This window comes from Hylobates moloch, unplaced genomic scaffold, assembly GCF_009828535.3.
Source record: "Hylobates moloch isolate HMO894 unplaced genomic scaffold, HMol_V3 SCAFFOLD_8, whole genome shotgun sequence".
Taxonomy (NCBI): Eukaryota; Metazoa; Chordata; class Mammalia; order Primates; family Hylobatidae; genus Hylobates; species Hylobates moloch.
The window spans coordinates 106,798,567-106,824,647 of NW_026652283.1; positions in this window are offsets into that span (position 1 = coordinate 106,798,567).

Here is a 26,081-nt window from a genome sequence, read left to right on the forward strand (position 1 = left end):
TATTTGGTTCCTCTTTACTTATGCAAATTACTGCAGCTGGCTTGAATTTCTTACCAGAAAATGGGTTTTTATTTTCTACTGCATGATCAGGCTGCAAATTTTCCAAACTTTTATGCTCTGCTTCCCTTTTAAATATAAGTTCCAATTTCAGACTATCTCTTTCTTCACACATATCAGCATACAGTTTTAGAAACAGCCAGGTCACATCTTGAATGCTTTGCTGCTTAGAAATTTTTTTTCTGCCAAGCACACTAAATCATCTCCCTCACGTTCAAAGTTCCACAGATCTCTATGGCAGGGGCACAATGCTGCCAGTTTCTTTGCCAAAGCATACCAAGAGTGACCTTCACTCCAGTTCCCAGTAAGCTCCTCATCTCCATCTGAGCACCACAGCCTGTACTAAATTATCCATATGACTATCAGCATTTTGGTCAAAACCATTCAACAAGTCTCTAGGAAATTCTGAACTTCCCCGTGTCTTCCTGTCTTCTTCTCGTGCCTCCAAACTGTTCCAGCCTCTGCCTGTTACCCAGTTCCAAAGTCATTTCTACATTTTCAGGTATCTTTATAGCGGTGTCCTCTTTACTGGTACCAATTTTCTGTATTAGTCCATTCTTAACACTGCTGTAAAGAACTACCTGAGACCGGATGATTTATGAAGAAAACAGATTTAACTGACTCACAGTTCTGCAGGCTTAACAAAAAGCACGGCTAGGAGGCCTCAGGAAACTTACAATGATGTCAGAAGAGTGAAGGGGAAGCAAGCACTTACCATGGTGGAGCAGGAGAGAAAGAGGGGGCAGACGGGGAAGTTCTGCACACTTTTAAACCATCAGATCTCATGAGAACTCACTATCATGAGAACAGCAAGGGGTAAATCTTCCCTTTTAATCCAGTTACCTCCCACCAGGACCCTCCTCCAATTCCGCATGAGCTATGGGTGGGGACATAAATCTGAACTGTATTATATTCTTATTGAGATTCCTCTTTTATGCAGTGAGTCATTTTTATCTTACTGCTTTCAAGACATTTGCTTTAACTTTGACTTTCAACATTTTAAATATGGAGTATCGAGATATGAATCACTGCATTTTCTCTACTAGGAATTTATTAAGCTTTTTGAATGTGTAGGTTAGTGTTTTTTTTTTTTCAATCAAATTTTGAAAAATTCCAGTCTTTATTTCTTTGAAATTTTTTTCCTTTCTCTCTGCTGTCCCACCCATTACACACATGTTGGTTTGTTTATATGGCATCCATTATTTCTTTGAGACTCTGATCATCTTTTTTCATATTTCTTTCTCTCTGTTCTTTAGATCACATAATCTCTATTGATCTATCTTCAAGTTTTATGAATTTTTTTGTTTTGCCAATTCATATGTATTAAGCTCCTCCAGTCATTTCTTTTGGGTGGGGGAGGGAGTTGTATTTTTCTATCTTCCTCTTTTTAGATAATTTTAATGAATCTTCCTTATTTGATGAAACATTGTCATAATAGCTTTTTTACTTCTTTAAGCATGATTTCATTTAGTTCTTTGAACATCTGTATCATGGTTTCTTTAAAGTCTTCAGCTGGTAAGTTTACTATCTGGTAGCTTTTATTGCCTGCCTTTTCCCCTCTGTGTATGGGATATATTTTTTATCTTTGTATGCCTTAACATTTTTAGTTGAAAACTGAACATTTTAGACATTTTAGATAACATATTGTGGCATCTCTGGATACTGATTCTCCCAGGACTAGTTGTTTTGTTTGCTTAGTCATTTGTTTGTTTAGTGGCTGAACAAATCCACCTACTTCTGAATTCTACCTGCCTGGAGTAGAGTGTATGAGGGAAAGATCTGTAATAGAGCTGGGTGGGGAGGGATATAGGAGAGTGAATCACAACGCAAATGGTACAAACTCATTATTTTTAACAAGATTTAGTGAATTTCATAAATGAATGTTTCTCCATTTGATGTATTCCCTTAAGACAATTTCCAGATTCAAATCATTTTGAAAAAATATAATCTTTACCAGTTAAATTGTTTTGCTAGGGACAGTCTCCACTGAGCTCCTTATTCTGTCATTCTGGAAGCTCTGCCTCTCCTTTATGTTGTTTTTATTCTACAGTTAATTTGAAGATATTCTATTGCCCTTTAAATAAGTGAATACGTAACAAAAGAAGAAAACTACAGACCAGTATCTCTGATTAACATAGACACCAAAACTCTTAAAAAAATACTAGCAAATCAAATTCAGCATTGGGTACTCAGAGATATAAACACGGCAACAATAGAAACTAGAAACTACTGAACGGGAGGGAGAGAGTGTGGCAAGGATTGAAACCATTAGGTACTATGCTCAGTGCCTGGTTAATAGGATCATTCATACTCCAAACCTTGGCATGTTACAATATACCTATGTAACAAACCTGAACAAACATGCACCCCCTGAATCTAAAATACAAGTTGAAAAAAATTTTAAATAAATAAGTGAACACAAGTTATTTCTGTGACATTGTCTCAGCATTACCTCTTATTAATTGAGAGTTTCTAAAATGTGCCCAATTTGGGAATAAGAATAATTGACACTAACCTAACTTCCAGCAAGAGTCCATAGTTTCAGAAGCAACAGTTTGAAAACTAGATTTACTTCTGAAGCACTGGTTTCAACACTGTGATTGATTGTGGCATCCATTTCCATATCTTTGGGAAAGTCTGACGGCAGAGTTGGAGATATACAGGGTTGGCCCTTCCAAAGGTATCTGTGGGCACTTAGTAGAATTGCTTTTCATCTAGTAAGAAAAAAAAGCAGCTGATAAATGAGCTAACAGATTGAACTTTTAGGTTTAAAGTAGAAGGCTTAAATGTCAACTAAAGAAACACAGGTAAAGATCAGAGCACAATTATAGTTAATAGCGTATGTTAGTCAGTATTTTGAAAAACAAAACAGGTTTTGGAGACTATTTTGAAATAGAAGGAAAATAATTGAAGGGATAAAAAGGAATAACTTGGGTCTATTACGTTTGTTATTGTGAGAGAAAGGGCAATAACATTTCACTCAGCCTCTCAGTAGTCTTTCAGGAGACTTTCATTTCATGGACTATTGTTTTCATCTTTGTATTATAGTGGCTATGATGTTACAAACATACTGAAGGCCTCAAGTCACGTTTGTTGAACAAATAAATGAAAGAACTATTAATTAGTCGTTGATTCAGTATTCTATCATGGAGACAGAGGCTACACCAGTTATTTAGCAAAGACCAAAGGAGAAATGTGGTGTGAAGATCTCCAGCATCACAAAGCAGAGTTTAGAAGGGTTGGAGGTTGGGGACTGTGGTGTGGGGTGGAATTGCCTGAGAGTTAGTAGCTTAATTGCCAGATGTTAATCTAAAATCTTTTTTGTAGATTATATTCATTTTGAGCCTTTCCCAAATCAGGGTGGATAACCTATTTTCCTCAGGGAGAATTCAAAATTATGTTTGTATTCAAGACTTTAAAGAGCTTACTGATTTCCAGATTAAGAAGATCCGATCTCTCAGGTATTGTTTATTTGTCTATTGTTGTAAAATGCACTATTTTGAAGCCTCTCTGTGTTAGGCTTGACAGAAATAATACAGATCTGTATAGACTGTTTTGCCTTAAAATTTTCCCCTTCAAACCTTAATTACCTAGAATTGAGTTTAGCATACTGCTAGTTTCATGGCACCATGTTTTGACCAGTGGGTCTGTGCAGAGTCCCTGTTTTATTTTATCTTATTTCTCTAATTTAACGTACATCTATATTGTAATGGACTGAATGGGATCTTCCCAAAATATGTCCATATCCTATTCCCTGGAACATGTGAATGTGACATTATTTGAAAAAAAGTTATTTGCAGATGTAATTAAGAATCTGTATATGAGATCATTCTGGATTATCCAGGTGGGTCCTAAATTCAATGAAAAGTGTCCCTATAAGAAAAATACAGAATGATAATAGATGAAGAGGAGACAGGCATGTGAAAATGGAGGCAGAAATCGGAATTATGCAGCCACAGCCAAGGCATACCTGGAGCCACCAGAAGCTGGAAGAAGTAAGGAAAGGTTCTCCTCTAGGGCCTTTGGAAGGTGCGTTGCCCTGGAGATGCCTTGATTTGAGATTTTTCACATCCAGGATAGTGAGAGAATACATTTCTGTTGTAAACCACCCAGTTTGTGGTAATTTGTTACAACAGCCTTGGAAACTAACATCTACTTACATCTCAGGCTCCAACTTTAGTGTATTTAAGGCGTATCTTTCCAATCCAGTGTCCATATGCATTATGTGGATATGTGGACGTAAGTATCTAGTTTTATTAGCAATGAAAGGAATTTAAGTTTCAAAAGACTACAAAGCAACTAAACCTGCTAACAATGTGCCCTGATTGTGCCAGACCAATTCTGAGGGCAAATGATTTTTTCCAGTTGCTCCAGAGGTACCCTTAGAAATTATACTCCCAAACTTGGGAACCATAACCAGAATTTACATTTATTAAGTTGGCAAAATGAAAATATTCTTCCACTGTTGATAAAGGAAGCATGTATACTTATGCACTGCTAGAAGGACTATGAATGAACTCAGTGATTATACATAGCAATTTGGCAATATGAGGTAAGAATCATAGAGATGATAATTTGCCTTGGTAACACTATTTTGGATTATGTTCCAAGGAAGTGTTACACAAGGAAAACGTCTTTGCAAGGCATTTCTGTACCTAAAAAAAGGGAAAACAACAAAAAACACCCGGGAATAGTCTGAAGGCCAAATTGTGATCTAGAAGCTAAAGAGAATATGTCACACTCATTCATATAATAACATTTTATTTTTTAAACACTCTCCTAAGTGTTAAAGGTACATGGCAAATAAAGCAAAATTTGACCTAACAAAGTTTAAAATTGAATTCATATTATCTCCTGTGACAGAAAACACACGGAACAGTAACAGTAGCTCAGTCTAATAATGATTTGTAAGAGGAGAAGGGGAGTGTCTGTGTGTTGTGCGGGCTGCGGAGAAAGGATAGCCATGTGCCCCACTGGCGTTTCTCAAAATTCCTGAGTAATAGGTTTTTAGTTTTGAATAGATTATAGTTTGAAATAAATAGATCTTCTGGTAATTTCTATACACTCTCATAAGGAGAGAGATTAAAACCACTCTCTAATATTACTGAGTTAACATAAATTGAGCACTTATTGTGCCAGGTACTATCCTAAGAACTTTACACATATCCGTATTACACCATGAGGTGGGGAACCCAGGAAGTCTAGCTCCAGACCCAGTGCTCATACACCTTACAGTGACTGCGTCTTCCCTTGATCTGAGAGAAGATGAATGGATTACTACACTACACTTAGAAACCATGTTGAATAGGAAAGACAACCTGGAGGAGAAAATAGTAGATCTTGCAATGTGGCCTCTATGAGAGCAATGTCATAATTATGTTTCTATAAACAGAATAAATCAAAAGAAGCCATGGCAAAAGTTAGGTTTTGCTATAGTTGAGCTACTGTTGCAAGCTGATTTTCATCCTGTTAGACTTCTAATCACAAATTCATAGAGTTTGGTGAATCTATGTGTACTTTCTCATTGATTGGTATGTGCTAAATACTTGTTATTTTTGATAATTTTTGGTCATTGGTTAACTATACAGCTGAGTATAATTTAAAATCAATGAAGAAAGGGATGTAACCTCAATTAGCATCCAAGTCGTATCTATTATATTATCTTATTTTTCTCTGTGCACATGCCAACCTTACTAGCATTCTTTGTAGAACATTGGTCCATTTATTACCAAAATGAAAGGGGTCCTATGTTATTTCAATATATTATGTGTGGGCAATTTTAAAGCTGGACTCTATACCCTCACCTGTCTCCTATATTCTGAAAGCCTATCTTTTTAAGCATTTTAATTATGAGTGTTTCATACATTTTCTCCAGTGCTCTGCCTGAAAATTTCTTAGAAAATGCATGCCAGCTTTTCACTTCACCTTAGTTCTAAAGTAAAACAAGAGGGCAGAGTATTTTAGTAATTATCATTCCTCACCGTATAATTGGTAGTTTAGATAATCACAATAGACATAATAGAACATTTTAGTATCTTGCCAAGAGAAAAAACATAAAAGCATCAAATGAGATAATTGGTGTATATATCATTTGTCTTTAGTATAGGATGCTAACAATTTCCCTACATAGCCTAGGAGCTGCCATCACCTCATTTTATAATATAACTAGGACAAAAAGATGCTAAGTGATTTGCTCCTGGTCACTAACTATTAACTGTCATTTGGAGACTTGCTCCTATAGATCACCTGCAAGACATATTATGATGTTTTCTATTAAAAATTATCCAGGAATTCTTCAATGCCTTTCAAATAAATTCAAAGCCCCATTGCCAGGTGTTATCCAATGGCTTAAACTGGTGGTTCTCAAACTTGAAAATGCATCAGAAACACCAAGGGACTTATTAAATCATATATTTCTGGGTGCCTTCCCCAGAGGTTCTGACTCAACTTTAACATAGTCTCTGAGGCTCTGTATTTCTAGAAAGCTTCCAGGTGATGCTGATGCTTATCATGTGGAGACAGCACACTGAGAATTGCTTGCATGAACAATAAAGATGTTTATTATTTTAAATAATAAGAAAGCCTCGAGTAGGGCAGTTCCAGAGATGGATAATGAGGCAGTTCAGATATTCTCAATTTACCAGCCTTGCCTTCATGCCTTCTGTCATGGTCACAATCCAGCTACTGCAATGGAAAGTACCCTATGAGGAAATAAGAATGTCCAGGGGAAGTAGAGGAGTCATCTTTTCTGGTGTGTGTCCTTTAAACCATGGGAAAATCCTTCCTGGGTGCCTTTAAAGGATCTCTCATTGGCCACAAATGTGTCACATACCCAATCACTAAGAAGGGGAATGAGATTGTGCTAGATTTGGATGTATTAAGATTTACCTCTACATAGGAGATGGGGTCACCTTCCTAGGCACATTGCCAACTGGAGGAAGGTGAACATTCAAACCTAATCATGACTTGGTCAGCAAGGAAGAGTTGGGCGAAGAGTTCGGGGCTGGCCACCAATAGTATCTGCTCTACTAGACACAATCTTTTACAGTTTAGCTTGATGATTAAAGTAAGTTCAATCATAAAAAATATGACCCAAAGTGCATTCTGTCTGCTACCTGATGAGAGTCGCAGTTAGCAGAGTATTCGACTCTGTGACAGTTTAATGTAAATAGGTGAATCTAAGAAAAGCGTAACTTGCTCCAGAGAAGTAGTTGATTTCCCTTAGGTGGAAATGAATTGTACTTGACATACTTAAAATAACATCTAACCTAATTTGTTAGACACAGGGCTTCTGAGTTTTGATTTTCTTACAAAAGATGAATTAGAAGAGGGGCTTCATGCTTAACCACCTGGGTGAGAAGGGCTGATAGAGCAGGATGACAAGGACTTGGTATCTACGGAGGCAAGATTTTCTATTTCACAAGCTTCCCCTACTCCCTTTATTCTTTTCCTTCTTCCTCCTTGTGTCTCTCATATAATGATACCCAAAAGACCCAAAATTTGGATATTAGGGTCAGAGAAAAATTCCCTCAGTACTTTGAAGGAGAAAATTACGATGAATTAAGTGTATCTATTGCAGAATATCCATGGATTCTTAAATCTGCCTTTGAGATATATAGGAGTTGACTCTGTTTTCCTGTGCCATGTGACATGGAGCCCTTAGTGGTGAAATAAAATAAATCCTGAGCCTTTAGAGAATTTTTTTTTTTGTACAAGTGAACTAGTAAAGGGTAATGAAATAATTAGGAAATGATTAGTTTTGAGTATTTATTGCCTTTGTTTTCAATATAATTTATTTAGTTGCAAGCTTATATAAATTTATTTTTAATTGCGATGTTTAACTGACTCACAAATTTCTTGAAAATGTATGAGCTGGTATAAGCCAGCACCAGCACACCACTGTATACATTATACACAGGGATGTAGTTTAGACCTGTTTAACCAAGGCCGGTGTTATCCTTGCCTCTGCAGCACCCCACTTCATTCAAGTTCCTGCTGCTGAAATGATGGGGCATGGGTGGTGTTGTAATTGTATGACATTTCCACTCATAGCTAGAGCTCAGGTTCCAAGGTCTATTTCTCTCAGACCCATGTTGACCCTAGGTTTCCATGCTCTGAGTACCCTAAGTAAAAATTAAGTATAATTCAAGTTGTAACATGACACAACGGGTGACAAGATCAAACGCTACTTATTCCTGCATGTATTTTACAAACTCCTGTGACCCAGGTTTTGTGGTCTCATTTATTGATCTTCAATCATCATTTGATACAAGCCCAAGCTTCTTTCTTAATGTAAGAGTAAGTACAGAAAGAGAAGAAAGATGAAGTCATTAGTTGGATTGAGGGAGATGAGAGATGAGATATGGAACTACAATATTTTTTCCATCCTGATCCAAAAGAACTTTATGAAAATCACAAGATAAATGTTTTACTGACAAACATCTTAACGAAAAGACTTCAGATTTTATTCCTTAGTACATCAGTTTTCATAGTTATGTATCTTGAGAGCAAGAAATTCAGAAGATATTTTGAGGTTTGTCTTCTCATTATTTGATACTAGAAAATCAGCATGACTCTTACCTGCTTCCTTCTTAGCTTCTGAAATGTATGACAGGTAACTGGGTATCACGGATGGATTAGAGCACAGACTTGGAGAAGCCAATCTGTGAGGTTTGGCAACAATGCCCTTATATTTTATTTTATATATACATTTATATACATGCACACACACATTCTCTCTCTATATATATGCATACACATATATTTATATAAAGTATTTATTATGTATAAATTGGTATAAATGTATCCTTAAATACATATTTTTTATATTTACATATATGTCTTTATTTTCTGGTTTTCTAGGGCCCAGGAGCTTAATGGAAAAGAATTTGAAATATGCCTTTTTTTTCGGTAATTCAGACAAAGATTTTTCTAACAGGCTTTTGAGGAGAGGTAAAAATCATATTGCAGAGGGACAACTCCTGAGCAAAACATCACGCCAGAAGGCAACATCTGCTATGGCAGCTTACATTCAGCTTTGCGATCTAAAGGCTGAGAAGAAGCAGTAGTTCTAAGTAGTCTGGAACTATGGTCTACATGTCTGCACGCTCTGTGAGGAAGAGATGCATGTGAAATGACAAAAGCATTGCTACAAATCTAAGGTCCTTCTCTGGGAAACCCTCTGATGTGGTTTGGCTCTGTGACCCCACCCAAATCTCACCTTGAATTGTAATCCTTTAATCCCCACTTGTCAAGGGCGGGACCAGGTGGAGGTAATTCAATCATGGGGGCAGTTTCCCTCATGCTGTTCTCGTGATAATTAGTGAGTCTTATGAGATCTGATGGTTTTATAAGCGTCTGGCCTTTCTCCTGCTTGTGCTCACTCTGTCCTGCACCCTGTGAAGAAGGTGCCTGCTTCTCCTTTGCCTTCTGCCATGTTTGTAAGTTTCCTGAGACCTCTCCAGCCATGCAGAACTGTGAGTCAACTAAACCTATTTCTTTTATAAATTACCCAGGCTTGGGTATTTCTTCATAGCAGTGTGAGAACAGATTAATAAACGCTGTCACAGTGTGAGGGTTTGTAGTGGGTCAGAGGGTGGCAAAGATATGTTCACCACATCGTGGAACATGAAATTTCACGTTATTCGGAAAAAAGTCTTCTCAGATGTACTTAAGGTCTCCAGATAAAATCATGCTGGATTATCCAGGTGGCCCCTAAATCTGGTAACAGGTATTTTTATAAGGGAAACAGACACGTGGAGAAGAGGATAAGGCATGAAAGTGAAGGTGAAAATGGATGGACATTGTATTGCTACAAGCCAAGGAACACCTGGTGCCTGCAGAAGCTGGAAGTGGTAAGGAAAGATTCTTTCTTAGAAACTTTAGAGGAAGCACAGCATTGCTGACACTCTGATTCCAGACTTCTGATCTCTAGAACTGTGAGAAAAAAAGTGTTCTGTTGTTGTTAGCTACACTGTTTGTGGTAATTTGTTACAGCAGTCCTAAAAAACGAATACAAGACTGGCTGGCAAAATAAAAAGCTATGGATTACCAAGAAACCACCCAACTCTGTCACAGGATACCTTCTAGAAACAGGCCACAAGACGGAGGGCATTACCTTTTCACATAAGGAAGGGGACAGCGGAAATCAGGTGATGGGTAATGATGCAGCTGTATCAGTAATGGTGGAAAGCAAAGACACCCCAAGAGGTACTGCAGCCTAAGTCAGGGCTACCGCTTGCCCAGCTTGAGTGGCGCTGCAGCAATGTGGTGAAGATAGCAGACATTGGAAGGGATGGGTGGTGAGGGCAGCAGAGGTGCTGGTGAGCCCCCAAGTCCAGGGCCAGCCTTGTCTATAAGACATGCTCCTCCCAATGACAGCTGCAACTGTAAAACAAGGGCAGGGGCTGGGGTCCTGCAAGTGAACAAGTAGGAACAATTGACCCAACTTAGGAACAAAATGTTAGACTTCCTAGTACCTGTAAGTTGGAGAGTTCAAAGGGACGTTTTGGTCATGTACATTTTATTTAATAGCTAATAGAAATAATCACAAAGCTATGTTTTCCACATTAGTATGGGAATAATTTATTCTCTCACTTCTTTTGATTATTGTTGTCCCTATGGGCAGAACTTGTGTATCAGTACAGATACCATGAACACGTTTTCCAAGGCAAAAAGCTGAAAACATCTTTGACAGTAACGCTGTACAACTTTGGGTAGTAAGTGGCAGTCAGGGAGATACAGTTTGAATAACAGAATGCTGGAAATTTCTAATTGCAGTGGGGGTGGGGGGGTTTCACGTAACACATAATTGGCATTTTTCCAGAAAGCCCAGATGGTGGAGGCAAGGCATTAGCAGCACTTATTTTCTTAGCTTTGGAAAACTGAGACTAGAAAATAAATCAACAATACATTTATTTTACCACAATATAATTCTAATCCAAATGGGAGCTATGAATTAAATTTCTAATTAATGATGGGTGCTGTAAGTTTCTGAAAGAGAAAGCACCTGGAAAAAGATGTTACATTCACCATCCAGGTTTTGTGAATTCAGAGCATAATGAAGCTTGATGAGGCTTTGGGTACTGAAGGGGGCATATGAGTCAGTCCTCTTGTTTTGCAGATGTGGAAATTGGGGCATGAGAAGTTGTACCGTCATAGATGAGTCACCCTAGGAATGGCTGCCAGAGGCTGGAATAGTACCTGGACTGTTGAATTCATCCGCTATCCTTTCTATCCTGCTACACTCTTCAAGGATTCTTATCTAAACACTGGCTTCCCTCTGCTGACAGCATTGTTCTTGGTCATTTTTTTGTAGCTCTTTAGCTGCTTATCGTTGACTTCAGCCTTCTCCCAGCTGCTTATCACAGGCAAACTTTAATTACCTCCTAACACATAGCCAGTGCTACTTGAAAGGCTAGGCTGGGCAGGGTATTCGCTTCCTCTGTGTTCTGAGACATCGTGGGCTCTCGTCCTCAGAGAATCTCTGATTCTGAATCAGTCCCGTTAATTACAACCATTTATTTTTCTAGAATCATTTATCTCAGATATAATTTACCCTTTTTTTTTCAAAAATAAAAACCAAAACACAAAGAAGGCTTTAAATAAAAGCCACAGGTTCTTTTCAAATGTGACCAATATGCTAGTGCAAGGTATGATCTACATGAATTTAAGCCATATTGTGGGAGAAGGCATGGTATACATGGGGAATGTACGATTTTGGGGTTAAAAAGGTATTAACTCAATCTCAGCACTCAGATCAACCACTGAGTGCTGGGCTACAGTTGTCTCAGTAACGTGGAAAACATTGTTCCTTACAGTAAGAAAATCTGATGGAGGTATTAACTATGTGTTATTTTTCTGTGAGTTCAAAAAGTTAGAATGAGAGAAGAGAGAAGGAAAGAGTGTTGAGCAGAAAAAAAAAAAAAAAAAAAAAACCACACACAGCCTTTACACTGTGGTTTCCATCTTTCTTTAATACCTGAAACTTCTGGGGATATTAACAGCAGAGAGTATAAGGAGGTAATTTCTGGTTGTCTAGAAATATCACAATGATGCCCTTCCCTGTCCAGTGATTTATACAGGAAGTTCACTCACCAACTTGGCAGCTTGGGGATGGCTCTCTTGCAATTATACACATTCTACCAGCCAGCAGTGAAAGCAGGAGGACGTTCCTCAAGGTGACAGTGGTCGTAATCCAGTGGCCTTGGGAATCCTCCTGCTTCCCTTTTGGAGATTCATCACATGCTTCTCTGCTCCCACTGTGCCAGACACAGAGACACCTTAATGTCCCCGTGACTTCTCTGGGTCATAGGATGCAGAGTTGGGAACCAAAACAGGTTACCAGGAGGTGCTGGATTTCTGTCTGAGATTCAGAACCAAGTTTACTGGGAAAAATACAACCCAAAAGAGTTGGCTGTGGGGAGCCTGCCTTCTATCATCGATAGAACCTGCCTCATACTTGTCATCAAACACTGCCCTGTGGAATATGGATATGGATAAGGGAGAGTGGATAGGGTGGCTAATAGCCCCCATTATCTCCCTCCCAGGTTTTTCATGAGCTTAAGTGCAGTCTACACATGCCCCTGATATTATAATCTAGAACTCCTATAGTAATTCCAGACTCTATTTTCCACCTACTAGTCATTCTAGTAGTAGTAATATATATGCATATGTATGATACTAAATATATATGTGTATGAATGATACCTACTCTGTGCCAGGACATCCATTTCATTCCCACTAGCTGATGATGGTGATTCTAGTTACCGTCCTGTTGCCTTAAATGCCTCTGTTGTCGTCGTCGTCGTCGTCATCATCTAACTTATCTATTCAGCTTCTTGGATGAACACTTTCTTTTTTCAGCCTGTGTTTTGCTCTCAACTCTGGGTCTCACTTCCTTGTTCAGTTTTACCTAGAGGTCTCAATCTCAATGGGAGCGTGAGCTCCCCAGGATACTATAAAGTTATTATAAAATTACTCTCCGTTAGTTACTCCCTTAACCAATAAGGGAGTAATTTTATAATAATTATCTGTGTATAGACATGAGCCAAATACATTAGAATTTTCTTGTGACTATGGTGGGTTTAAAATTTATTCAGAGGAACTCAGGAATCTTTCATCTTCCTCATAATAAAGCAATCTACAGTTTAAAATTTTTCTGTAATATTCTTCTAGAATCTCCATTCCTGCTTATAAGCAGGAAATACAACAGTGACAACCACCACAATGAAAACAACAATACATTTCAAGCTTGTCCATTAAAATGTAAATTAGTGTCTTCCTGTTTAAATTAGTCTCTTTTGGATAAACTTGTTTCCTCCAATTTAGGAGTCTCCATTTGATAAACTCAGTCTTTTGTTAGTAACCTCTCAGTCTTTTTTTTTTTTTTTGAGAGCTTTTCCTCTCCTTCTTTTCTCTCCTTCTTGTGTCATCATAGTTCAGGAAAAATTCTACCCCACTCAGATTGTTAATTGTGGAGACTTGGATCGACATGTTGATGCTGTTAGTGGTAGCTCATTTCAGCCAGAGTGCTTGGCTGTTGGGTTTGCTCATGCTCATCTTGAGGTGACGTGTTTGACGTCTCAGTGGTGAATGAAATCATGGCTTGAGGTTCACCATGACCATGACCACTGCTGCCTGGCTCCTTACCTCAGCTTCCTCAGGTGCTATTGGCTCTCTTATGACTCAGTGCTTCCCCTCCCTCCAGATTTTGAGCTGTTTCAGCCCTCAGTCTGGTCATCTGCATCCCTCATATAGTTGCATGGGGCTTTCTGGATCCTATGAGCAAGCAGTAGGGAAAGACAGGAGCAGTATTTTGGGACCATCCATATTGACATCTGACTTTACAAATAATACTCTATCATTCTTGCAACATGTCAGTCATGACTCAGGGAGCAGAGTACCACTTAGATGCTCTTGGATTCTCCTTCAAGCTATATGGGTTTGTTGTTGACTTTCTGTCAGCTCGAAGTTTCTATTGCTCCTCTGTAACCATGCTCAGGGCATTAGGGCACTGAGTTTCAGGAAATCCACAAACTTACCTCATGCTCAGGGCATTAGGGCACTGAGTTTCAGGAAATCCACAAACTTACCCTGGTCTTACCTTTTTTGAAATTTTTCTAAATTAATTGTGTCTTCCTTCCAGAGGCCAGAGAGATTTGTATTTTTATTTCCTCTGTCATAGAAGGTGATCTTCCATCAAATTCTCACTTTTCTATAGAATAAAACCCTATGCTCAGATTTCCAGATTTCCTGCCCTTGATATGTAAAAGTAAGGCTTTGGAATTTAGCAAAGCATTTTGCCCCACAACAAAGCTTGGTTTGTGAGACTGTTATGCTATGGATGCAAGAAAATATTTTTTTTGGAGTTTAAAGCTGAACAATGATTTCTTTATTCTAGGCAGCATCTGACTTCCCTCAGAAATGAAAAGAAGCCATTAAATCAGAAGCCAGAGGCAACATGATTTATGGGGATGGAAGAATCATTGTTTTAAACATCTCAAAATAGAATTCTCTTTATAAGAGCAAGATCATGTTTCATTTCTGAATGCCTAGTGCCTAGCTCAGCATCTGCTACACAGTAGGCACTCAATAAACGTGTCTTGAATGAAAGGACAGTCTTGTTAGCTTTTTCCAGGTCACACTGTATAGCGTAACTTTGGATAACCAAGTTTATGTAAAATCAACTTAAAGATGTCTATGAATGAATGAAACACATCTGCACTGGACCTGGTTTCTGTGTCTCCCTACGTTTACTCAGTCCCACTTAACCCCAGGGCCTAAGCTGCTGTCACCTCACTCCTAACACAGTGATTCTTCAAGTATAGTATCTGGGTAAGCAGCATCAGCATTACCTGAGAAATTATTTTAAATGCATGTTTTCAGGCCCCATCCTAGACTTGATGAATGAAAAACTCTGAGGTGGGATCCAGCAATTTATGATTTAACGAACCCTCTGGGTGATTCTGATGTTCATGCTGAACACTCTCTAACACCTCTGTCCAGCTCAGCCTCCACTGAGAATGAGGGTCAGGATTTATTACGTCCTCCATTGAACTCACTTGTTAGGAGCCTCAGCCACTTCCACCCCCAGATTCTAGTGGATAAGATGGTCAGAGCTTCTGGCTTCTCAGAGAGACCAGGAAACACAACTCAAGTTTGCCCAGGAAGTTAATGCCCTGTATAGATATGTCGAGGTGATAGTGACAGTCTATGTAACATCTTAAGCCAGTTAGTTTAATCTTTCCGTGCTTGGGCCTGAGATGAATTTAAGACTGTATGAGAGTCACTGTGTGCCTGATTAAAGTTCACATCTCAATGTTTATCTGGCCTGTCCTTGGTGGTCAAGGAATTTTGTTAAGTCCACAAAATTCTGGAATGTATTATTATTATTAACTTAAATCAGGATTTTCTAAAGACAATCAGAGGAATTTGAGTAACTACAACTTTACTGTAGAATGTATAAGATAAAATTTACCTAGTGGCTCAAATAGGCATGATTATAAACTACACACAAAAAACTTCCCCCAATACATAGTATGGTTCTGATATTAAATTTTTAGTACATTTTCACTAAACAATGGGCAAAAACCTTAGGGAAATATCTCTGCCCTGCCACTTTTCTCTTGTTCTGGTTTTTAGTCGTCCAATGAGTCTCTTCTAAGTCTGATCTGTTCTAAGTCCCAAGATCTCTGTGTTTGAATGGTTCCCTTTCTCATCATAATTGCAGACATTTCAGTTCTTTGTTAGTCGTGTTCAAAGTTCATGTTGATAATAGGAAAGCTTCATCAACACTGTGCATAGCTTTCTCCTCTGATTAATTCCTACTGTAAATTTCAGTTTAGTTCTGGGACTTGAAGAGGCTTGTTTGAAAATGGCTGCTATCTGTCCCTCTAGAAGACTTTCCTCTTGGAGGGTTTATCATAGCTTGCTCTCCTTCTTTGCTTTGAATGCTTGCATCTCTGTGAAATCCCTCTGCATTGAATAACATTGGTTGTTCCTTTGACAGAAAGACACTTTCCAACCTCACATGATTATGAAAGTCCTTTTCCCAGGCACCTGCATACCACCTCCTGATAATTCTTATGTGTTACTGTCAAATATCTCTAAGCTTATGTAGCCACATGAAATATTTTTGCTCAACACTTCTTATTCATGACTGTATAAAATTGACGAAGGAGTAATTTCATTAGTAACATAGATATCTGCAGGAAAACATGACTGTAAAGAGGATTATGGGCCTTTAGAAAGTGCACATGCCAAGAAGATCAAGGCCCAGATTAAGATCAAATGGCATGGACATAATGAACCTTGTGTGTATGATTTGATCGACCTATTTAATAGAACAGGGATCCCTAGGAGTGGAGACCAAGTAGTGGAAGATCAGAATGGCCTGGTGGATGATGCAGAGGCCTGCTGAAGGTCACAGTGACTGACTTGGTGCTCGTGGAGCTCAAAATGCAGAGGAAGTTAAGAACATCCAAGAAGAGACCAGTTGGGTAGAACTGACTGAGCAGAGGCCAAATGAGGATCAAGAGTTAACTGATGTTACCATAAACCTCATCGAAATCCTTTGATGATATTTTGTTACTAATTCCAGAGTTCTCGAACTTTAGGAAATTCCTTTTGTTAAAAATTCCTGGTTTGTGCCACAGAGATTCTTATTATCTAGAGTCAAGCGCAGAAGTGTTATCTTTAATAGCCCAAGTGATTTTCCCACATTTTCAGAAACACTGACATTTAGGATAAAATCCAAATTCCTGTTCATAAAACTTAGCATCTTCTAAGATTTTTCAAGGCCGTTCAAGCATTTCTTTAAGAAGTAATTCTTAATACCATTGAGTGTGATGAATTTTGTGAGTATCATTGCATTTCACAACATCATAGAGCTTTTAGAACATAAGAACAGCTACTCATTTACATTTCTGTCATTTTCTTAAAGATGATGAGCAATTAAAAAAGGGACTGACACTTGCTTCTGATTTCCCAGTGCTTAGCCCAGTGCTTAGTATAGAACAAGTTCTAGAAAGATTAGTTCTGCTATATCTATAAATAAAGCCAAGTGCAAGTTATTCTTATCTCTGTAAAAGAACAGATATTGCTAACATGTTAAAAATTATCACAAAATTACATTGTACCATATTGTTTTTCTTCCTTGTGACGTCATTGTCTGACTTCAGTATCCAAGTAGTGGTCGCCTCATCAATTGATTTAGGAAATGTTCCCTTGGTTTCTATTTTCTGAAAGAGTGTGTATGTGTGTCTCTGTGTGTGTGTGTGTGTGTTTTGATTAGTATTACTTTTTGCTTAAATGTTTGTTTGATAGAATTTATCAGAGAAGTCATCTGGGTTTTGATTTTTCTTTCTGGGAAGATTTTAAATTACAAATTTATTTACTTTATCCAGGTCTATTCAGATTTTCTATGTATTCCTAACTCAGTTTTGGTAATTTGTGTCTTTCTAGAAATTTGTCTATTTAATCTAATCTATGTGGTATAAAGTTTTTTGTAACATTCTCTTATGTATATTTTGATAGCTCTATGTTCTGTAGTGAAAAACTCTACTTTGTTCCTAATTTTGGTGATTTATGTCATCCTTTTTCTCGGTCAGTTTAGGTAAACTTTTACTAATTTTCCTTTTCAAAGAACTAAATTTTAATTGTATCAATTTTTCATTGCTGTATGTTTTCTATTTTATTGATTTGTGCTTTGATCTTTATTATTTTCTTTCACTTACTTTGGCTTTGATTTTCTCTTTTTCTTACCTTTTTAAGAGGCAGACTTAGATAATTGATTTTAGATCTTTTTTCCATTAACAGTAGTGTTTACAGCTATAAAGTTTCCTCTAAGCAGTGTTTTAACTGAATCCCATACAATTTGACATGTTTTATTTTTAATTACTGTGTTCATATTTAGTTTGATATTTAAAAATTTCTGTTGTTTTTTTGATCTATTAGTAATTTACAATTATGTTTTTCAATTTCTAAATAATTGAAGATTTCTCAGCTTTATTTTTGGTGTTGACTCATGATTATATTAAATTATAGCCAAAGAACATTCTCTGTATGGTTTAAATCCTCTCAAATACAGTGACTTGTCTCATGACCTAGACTATGGTCTGCCCTAGAGAATGTTCAGTGTGTACTTGAAAATAATATGTAACATATATCCTGCTGTTGGTGGTGGGGTGTTCTACATATGTCATTTAAGTCAAGTTGGTTGGTGGTGTTATTCAGATTTTCTATATCCTCACTGATTTTCTGTTTTTTTTTTTTTTTTTTTTTAACAGTAGGTATTTTAACTGAGTAGTAGTTCAAGAACCATTAATTTGACTGTATTCTCCATAAGAAACCAAAATTCTTATGATAATTTGAGATATAAACTAAAAGGAAAGAAAATAAAACTTTAATATTTGTTAAAAGTTAGCCATTGTTAACAGAAAGCTATAAATGGATAAGAATTGTTTTTAAATGGATAATTTTAAGTTGGACTTTGTTAGTAGGGACAACAAACTTACGTGAGTATACACATTTGTAATTATACCCCAATTAAGATGCAAGAACTTTACTCTTGAATGTGGTAGATAGTTAAGGTAATAAAATCACAAACAATCAAAATTTATGTAATATGATTAAAACACTGCTGACAGTATTTCTACTCCTCCCACTAACAAATAAGAAAGTTCATTTCTCCAACTCATTGAATGTGGACTGGTCTTATGTCTTACCTTGACAAATAGAAGTGATTATAGTGATGTTGTTCTGAGAATTCTTGCAAGTGTACCTTCACACTCTTGAAATCCTGCAACCATCATGTTCTGAAGAAGCATGGAGAAGCCTACTTAAGGATAAGAGGCCATGGAGAAGGAAAGGGAGGCAGCCCAAATCTGAGACCAACTCCCAGACGTGTAAATGCGGCCATTTTGGACACTCTAGCCTAACCAACCTTCTAGCTCAGAGGTCAGCAAACTTTTTATATAAGGGCCAGGTAGCAAATATTCTAGGTTCAGTGGCCATATCACAGTGTGAATTAAGTGTCCCTTCTAAGTGCTCCTATAGACTTTCCTCATATCAGTTCCTATTGTGTAATATAGGTGCCCAATAACTTCCTGAATTTCCCAGTAGACTACAGGGTCCATAGGGTCAGGAATCGCATTTCTTTGACTTAGAATTTTACTCCAGTGTGTAGTACGCTTTCTGGCATGTAGTAGGCATATGATGAATGCTTGTGAATGAGTGACTGAATGAATTTTTATTCTTTAACAAGTTAAGGATGCAGCAGGGTCAAAATTTATTCACATTTTCCTGTCTCAGAGATACTTAAGCAGATATTTAAAAAAAGAGTTAACTTGGTCTTGCATTAAGTTGTAATGTTACAAACCAAAGGCATTTTCTGCCTTCAAAAATTTTACCACATAGAAGATAAACCTAGAAATAGGTATTACTGCTACTGCTGCTGGCAATAACAGTAACAACCACCACCACCACTACCACAACCAGCACAGTAACAATAATTGTGGAAACTACTTTATTGAACAGACTCTAAATTTGAATTGGTATATATAAGAAATGCCTTCTTGTTCCTCCAAATAAGGTCTTTAAACATATTTGGTTGGATCATACTTTCTGGTCCCTGGGTAGTTTTTTGGATAGATTCCATAGATATTAAAAATTCCAAGCCAGTTTACATAAAATCTTTCCTTTTCAACCTGATTACAAGCATTTCTTTTCTCTAGAAGTTACTTTACCCCTTGACTTTGGGAACTTAAGTGTGAAAGGAAGACATGGATTTTTTCTTCACCCTTTCTTCAACTTCTTAGTACCATTCTGCTACTGGCTCTTCCACACACAGACCATGGAGGTTGGGGAGTAAGTGGAGAGGAATTATAATCTTACAAAACTATTGTTCAATGGCCTCAATATGCATGTTAACCCGGGCCTTCTTGCGTATACATCTGTGGGTCATTAGAAGCCCTTTATGAGGCTGTCTATACTGCACACTTGCTGACTTGGGTGATGCCCTCTTGAGCTAGTCTTCCATGCCTGCCTTCTTCCCCACCATTTCTCCTCAGGCCTATCTTGGCTTTCTGTCACATAATTCTAGAGACTCTTCACTCTATCAGAGAGCCTGTTAAAAGAGAGAGAATTCAAGATGGCTCAAATTTAGCTACCTTAAGTGATATATATATTTGCCAACAAATGTTGAAATTGTAGCTCCCATTAGTGTCTTTTCTTTTTATGCTACTATTCCTGGCTACTCAGTTTTTGGCCTTTAGAATTCTGAATGAGAAAGTAAGTGTTTCATTATTCATGTTTGCCTACAAACTTGAAGGAACACACATCATTATTTTTCCCAAGAACTTTGTCATAAGGCTTCATGCAAATTGCATGGCAGCAACGGAAATCATTATTCAACAATTCAGAAAATGCCTGGCTGGAGAAAGAGAGATAGATGCCAGTGTCCCCTTTTGTAGGCATCCCAATCTCTACATGTAGCTATCTTTGTGTCTTCTCATCACTTTATTTTTGGAAGGAACAAGAAGTAGAATGTTCAAGATTCATTCGTCAATTAGGTGAGAAAAAGCTGAGAGAGAGAGAGAAGAATCTAGGAGGACTTCAGGTTTTTATGTTGATGCCACTTGGTGGTATTATTCACTAAAAGAGTAACATACAAATATCAGTCTGTATTTGGTAAAGGTAATTAATTTTGACCTAAGTGACAGTGGCAGGAGGGATTCAAATTTTTCCTCTCTAGGGATAAATGTGTCACATTTCAAAAGTGCATCAAAGAGCAAGCAGAAATTTGACTGATGGCCAGCAGTTCACATGTGCTTAATTTGGGTGGAAAACTGGAAGAGAAAGCCTTTAGTTAATATGGTGATACTTAAACCTTGGCTATTGATATGGGTGAAATTAACCCATTTTGAAAATGACCTTCAGCTTGTGCTAACCAGCTTGTTAGCCTTTAGTTCATTCTGACGAATTTCTGATGAATTGGAACATGCCTCATAAAGACAATGACATATATTCCCTCAAACTTGCTTTAGAAATCCTACCCCAAGATTGGCTAGATAGGACACAGTTCCCCAAAGAGAGCCACCTCTTGACATTCTTTGATTGTCCCTGTTTTTTTTTTTTTTTTTTTTTTTTTCTTTTTTTTTGCATCGAAGTTTTGCTCTTGTTGCCCAGGCTGGAGTGCAATAGTGCGATCTCGGCTCACTGCAACCTCCACCTCCTGGGTTCAAGCGATTCTCCTGCTTCAGCCTCCCTAGTAGCTGGGATTACAGGCGCCTGCTACCCCGCCCAGCTAATTTTTTTGTATTTTTAGTAGAGATGGGTTTCATCATATTGGCCAGGCTGGTCTCGAACTCCTGACCTCAGATGATCCCCCCACCTCGGCCTCCGAAAGTGCTAGTATTACAGACATAAGCCACTGCGCCCAGCCTGTCCCTGGAATTTTAACTTATTCATCAATGAATTCAGCATGGATAAGAGTTTAATTACTGTTCTATTTTTAAAAATCCAAATATCTCAAAACATAATTACTTAATGCTATAAAAGAGTAGCATGGTAATCGCAAAAGATCTATTGAATATTTAAGATGCATTTAAACTTGATCAGTGTACATCCTCTGAAAAGAATGCATTAATATAGATAAGTCTTATTTTCCACAATTTATGACCTCACTTCCTTGAAACAATATCCAACAACCAAGTAAACTTTTAGGAGCAATTTGAGAAATAGCCATCATAGCTATCATTTAAGGAGTGCCTACTGTTTGTCAGCAGCTTTACCTCCTCAAATCTTGAGTACAACTATGCAAAGTAGGGATTACAATTATCATTTTATTAACAGGAAAGCAAAGTCTTAGAGATCCTAAATATTCCTAACTTCACATGGTTAGTCATTGGTAGGGCTAGAATTTGAACTCTGATATGTTGGACCCCACATTTATGTTTTTTCTAGTCACCTTTCCAATCAGTAATTGAGTATACAGATTAAAGTTTGGTCAAAGATTAAAAAAAATCATTCTTACAGTTGCTATTTGGTTTTTCTTCTTGGGAAGAAATTAGTAGATATGCTCACGTAGTTGGTGGTTCTTCTCATTAACTCACTGAGTGTGCTGTTTGCAGTTGCTCTTGTTGAAGTTCATGGTGCCTGATGAATGGCCACTAATTTAAAATGGCCTTAAAATCAACTAGAACATTGAAAAATATTGACACAGTCAGGTAGAATGGAATTCTTAAATGAGAGATTCGTATTAAGTTTTGTACCAGGTGTCAATATTTCTATAATTCTAGTCAACATAAATTTATTGGCTTATTGATAAACTATGAGTATACAAATGTTATATGAAGAGAAAAAAGCTAACTTGTCAAAAAAACACATGAAGAGTGCTACAGCGTCAATGTGTGTACACCTTGCTATGGGAACAGAGAAGAAAAGAATCACCCATCTGGACCTGACATGTAGGTAGAAGGCAAACCTGATGTAAGTCTTGAAGGTTACCTAAAGAGAAGGTATGACAGGCATTACTAATATAAAAAGAATGGCCAAAGAATGAAGGTCTGAGAAAGAAGCTTCATGTATTGATACATCAGTTTTTTTTTTCACTATTTAAGACGGCTAAAAAGGATGGTATCATGAAATTTTACAGTTGGAAGAGACACTAGAATTCATTTAGTGCAATTTCCCCATGTAATTCAAAAATTATTACTGTAAAAGCCCTAGCATATTACGCCAAGCAACGTTTTCCCTGTTTATTTTTCTGTGTAACTAATGTTACTGATAGTCTAAAAAAGAGACCCAAATATGAAAAGAGAAACTCCAGTCTCAGAATATACTGCTCAAGGACTGTGCCTATTTTTCTGGATTCCCCATGGTACACAGAACTTTCCATGGGGAAAATTTGATATTCAATACATAGGATCTGACTTCCAGACTGGCACCCTGGAAGCAGTTTAACATGAAAAGGATCATTTCAGTGACTATGTGGAAACTGAGACTTGCTCATTTTTTTGACATCTACTGGAGCTGAAGAGCATGCTAACTAAATTGTACAAGTAGGAGAAGGCCGTCAGGACCCTTTGCAGCTTTGTGCAATATGAGAGACAGCCACAGGCTTTTTGTAAGGGTGGGTGTGTAATAACTGGCTTTTAGTGGAAATTACTTATAGAACTTTTTAAATATCACAGTAAAGAATAATGTTAAGTGGATAAGTACTGAAGGTACAAGACATAACCAGCCAATTATATAAAGAATTTTATATGCACTGGAAATGCTGGCAAGTAGCTTAGAAGTATAGAAATTTTAGAGCTAAATGGTCTTTATAAAGCACTTCAACCCCTTTTTTTATTATTGGTGAGAAAACTATAGATCAGAATATTTTATTCTTCTCTAAAGTTGTCCCAAGTGTGAATTCACTTCATTAATTTTACTAGCCAGCAGGCAATCCTTCCAGCTTGATCAAGCAGATAGGCCTAGCCCCGTAACACTGAATTATTTCCAAACTAGTGCTTCTATGAATGCAGAAAAGTCCATTGTTCTTTGTTAAAACAATAAAGGAGAATAAAATTTGAAGGGCTCATGTTAGTTATCTGTTTATTGAATATTTGCATATGAAAGCATACATGTTCTACCTAATCGATTTAATTGGTCCAACTCATCCTGTATGTTTCTAATCAGAGAACTTAGGCATTTTGAGGATGATACTAACATTTTTAAAGAGTGATTAAGAAAAAAATTATACAGCTGTTACTAATGACTGTATTAACAGGTCTTTAATACAAAAGTATTAAATACAAAAGTCTTTAATACAAAACTATTTTCATTTTTGTTCCTTCATGAATCTGCGTCTCACTCGACAAGTAGAATGGAAACCTGAATAAGATCAGTGAATTATATGAATGTTAATATCCTTATTGTCATAATATTCTATAATTCTGCTAAATATTACCATCTGAGGAAACTGGGCAAAGTGTGCAGAGGATCTCTGTATTATTCCTTACAACTGCATGTGAATCTATAATTCTTTCTCTATATATAAATTAATAAAATTACAGATTTTGTTTCATATAAAAAATAAGGTATTACCACATATGTTTGACTATATTATTATTGTGAAATTTACTTTTTTCCTAGTCAATAGATTAAAGAAAAGTTTTAAACTAACTAGATTTATTCATTCGGTAAATATTTACAGAATGCCCACAATATGGCAATTCCTGTCTGATGCACATAAGGTCCAAAATTAAACAAAATATACAAATATCTCACTCTCATGGAAATATAAACTTTAAATAATGTAGATAAATTTATTATATTAGTATAATATTTAATTTACTTAGTCACGTGCATATTTAATATTATATACGTTAATGACATCAATTTTGAACATCCTTTTTTTTTGAGATGGAGTCTCACTCTCAGGCTGGAGTGCAGTGGTGCAATTTCAGCTCACTGCAACCTCCATCTCCCAGGTTCAAGTGATTCTCCTGCCTCAGCTTCCTGAGTATCTAGGACTACAGGTGTGTGCCACCACGCACAGCTAATTTTTGTATTTTTAGGAGAGACGGGGTTTTGCCATGTTGGCCAGGCTGGTCTCGAGCTCCTCACCTCAGGTGATCCACCCGCCTCGGCCTCCCAAAGTGCTGGGATTACTGGCATGAGCCACCGTGCCCAGCCCATCCCTTTTTTTCAATCTCACGTTAAAAAAAAAAAATTCAAGCTTTTACAGGCAGTTTTGATAGCAATTTAAAAAATCATTTTTAGAGTCATTTTTTTGGTTCACCTACAAGTTTTACAGACTAAGAATACTGTTTTCATTTTCAGTTGAGATAATGATGGTATGCTACAATAATCCATATGCATAACAGTAGAATTATTGTTTTTTCATTGTTTCTGTGGGTGGATATTCATGGCTTCCTTAAAGTAACTGCTTATTATAATGACTTTTGAAATGACCGCTCAAAGCCTTCTTTACAATGACATCCAGTGATGGTGATATCACATCTCTAGTTATGATTACTAAATGTGCAAAATTTCTTGGTTCTTTTTTTTTTTTTGGTAACTGATTCTGCAAGGTAACCTCTAATAACTACGATTAATTGATATTATTTTATGGTAATGTATCTTCCCAGTTTTGTTCTTTATAATAAAGCAATTGAGAAAGCTTCTCCAACTCTTACTACAACTTCATAAAGACTTAAATAAAGACAGTTTCTTTGCTAAGTCACAGAGAAGGTAAAGTCATAAGTATGGGTATTTCTACCATATGTTTAGGCATATGGTAGAAATAATGTAAACATACGGTAGAAATACTCATGATTGTACCTTCTTTGTGACTTTTCTATTTCTCCTACACTCCTCATTTGGGACCCTTTTTACAAAAGAAAGTGAAAAACATAATGCCCTTTGGTTTCTGTGTCTTTATGATAGTTCCATATTTTCACAGAGAAGTCTAGGGCTATCTTCATAATGCATGATAGAGAATCTCTCCGGAGGCCAGTCATTCATATTTAGAGAGTTGGAAGAGTTTTACCTGACTAGGCTTCCTTGTGCATTTGGCAGAGGAACAGCCAGAGTAAACCACAGCCATGCAGCAGAATGAGGACCTAGCTTATGTACAGTTGCTGGAAGAACTGTTGTCAGCACAAAGCTTGTACAGAATTGGCCCATCCACAGATGTTTATTGAGCATATACTGGGAATGATTCAAAGAATTTCTGAGTACCTTAACCAGTGTGTGTTGACCCTGTTCACTCCCCTTCACGTTCCTCGGCATTGACAAGAGCTCCTTCCATCACTTTTTGAAGAATGTTAAAGACATATAAAGTAGGCATTCATCACAATAATTGAGTGTCCTAGGACTCAGCGCCAAATCCAAAGTATGCATCACACTTTATTGGGGCCAGCTCTCAATGTGATAGTTTAGCCATCATAGTATAAACATAATGGAATGAGTTCTCAAATTGTTATTCTTTCTGATAGGTGACTTTGCTTGATTAACACATGGTTGCAGTACAAGCC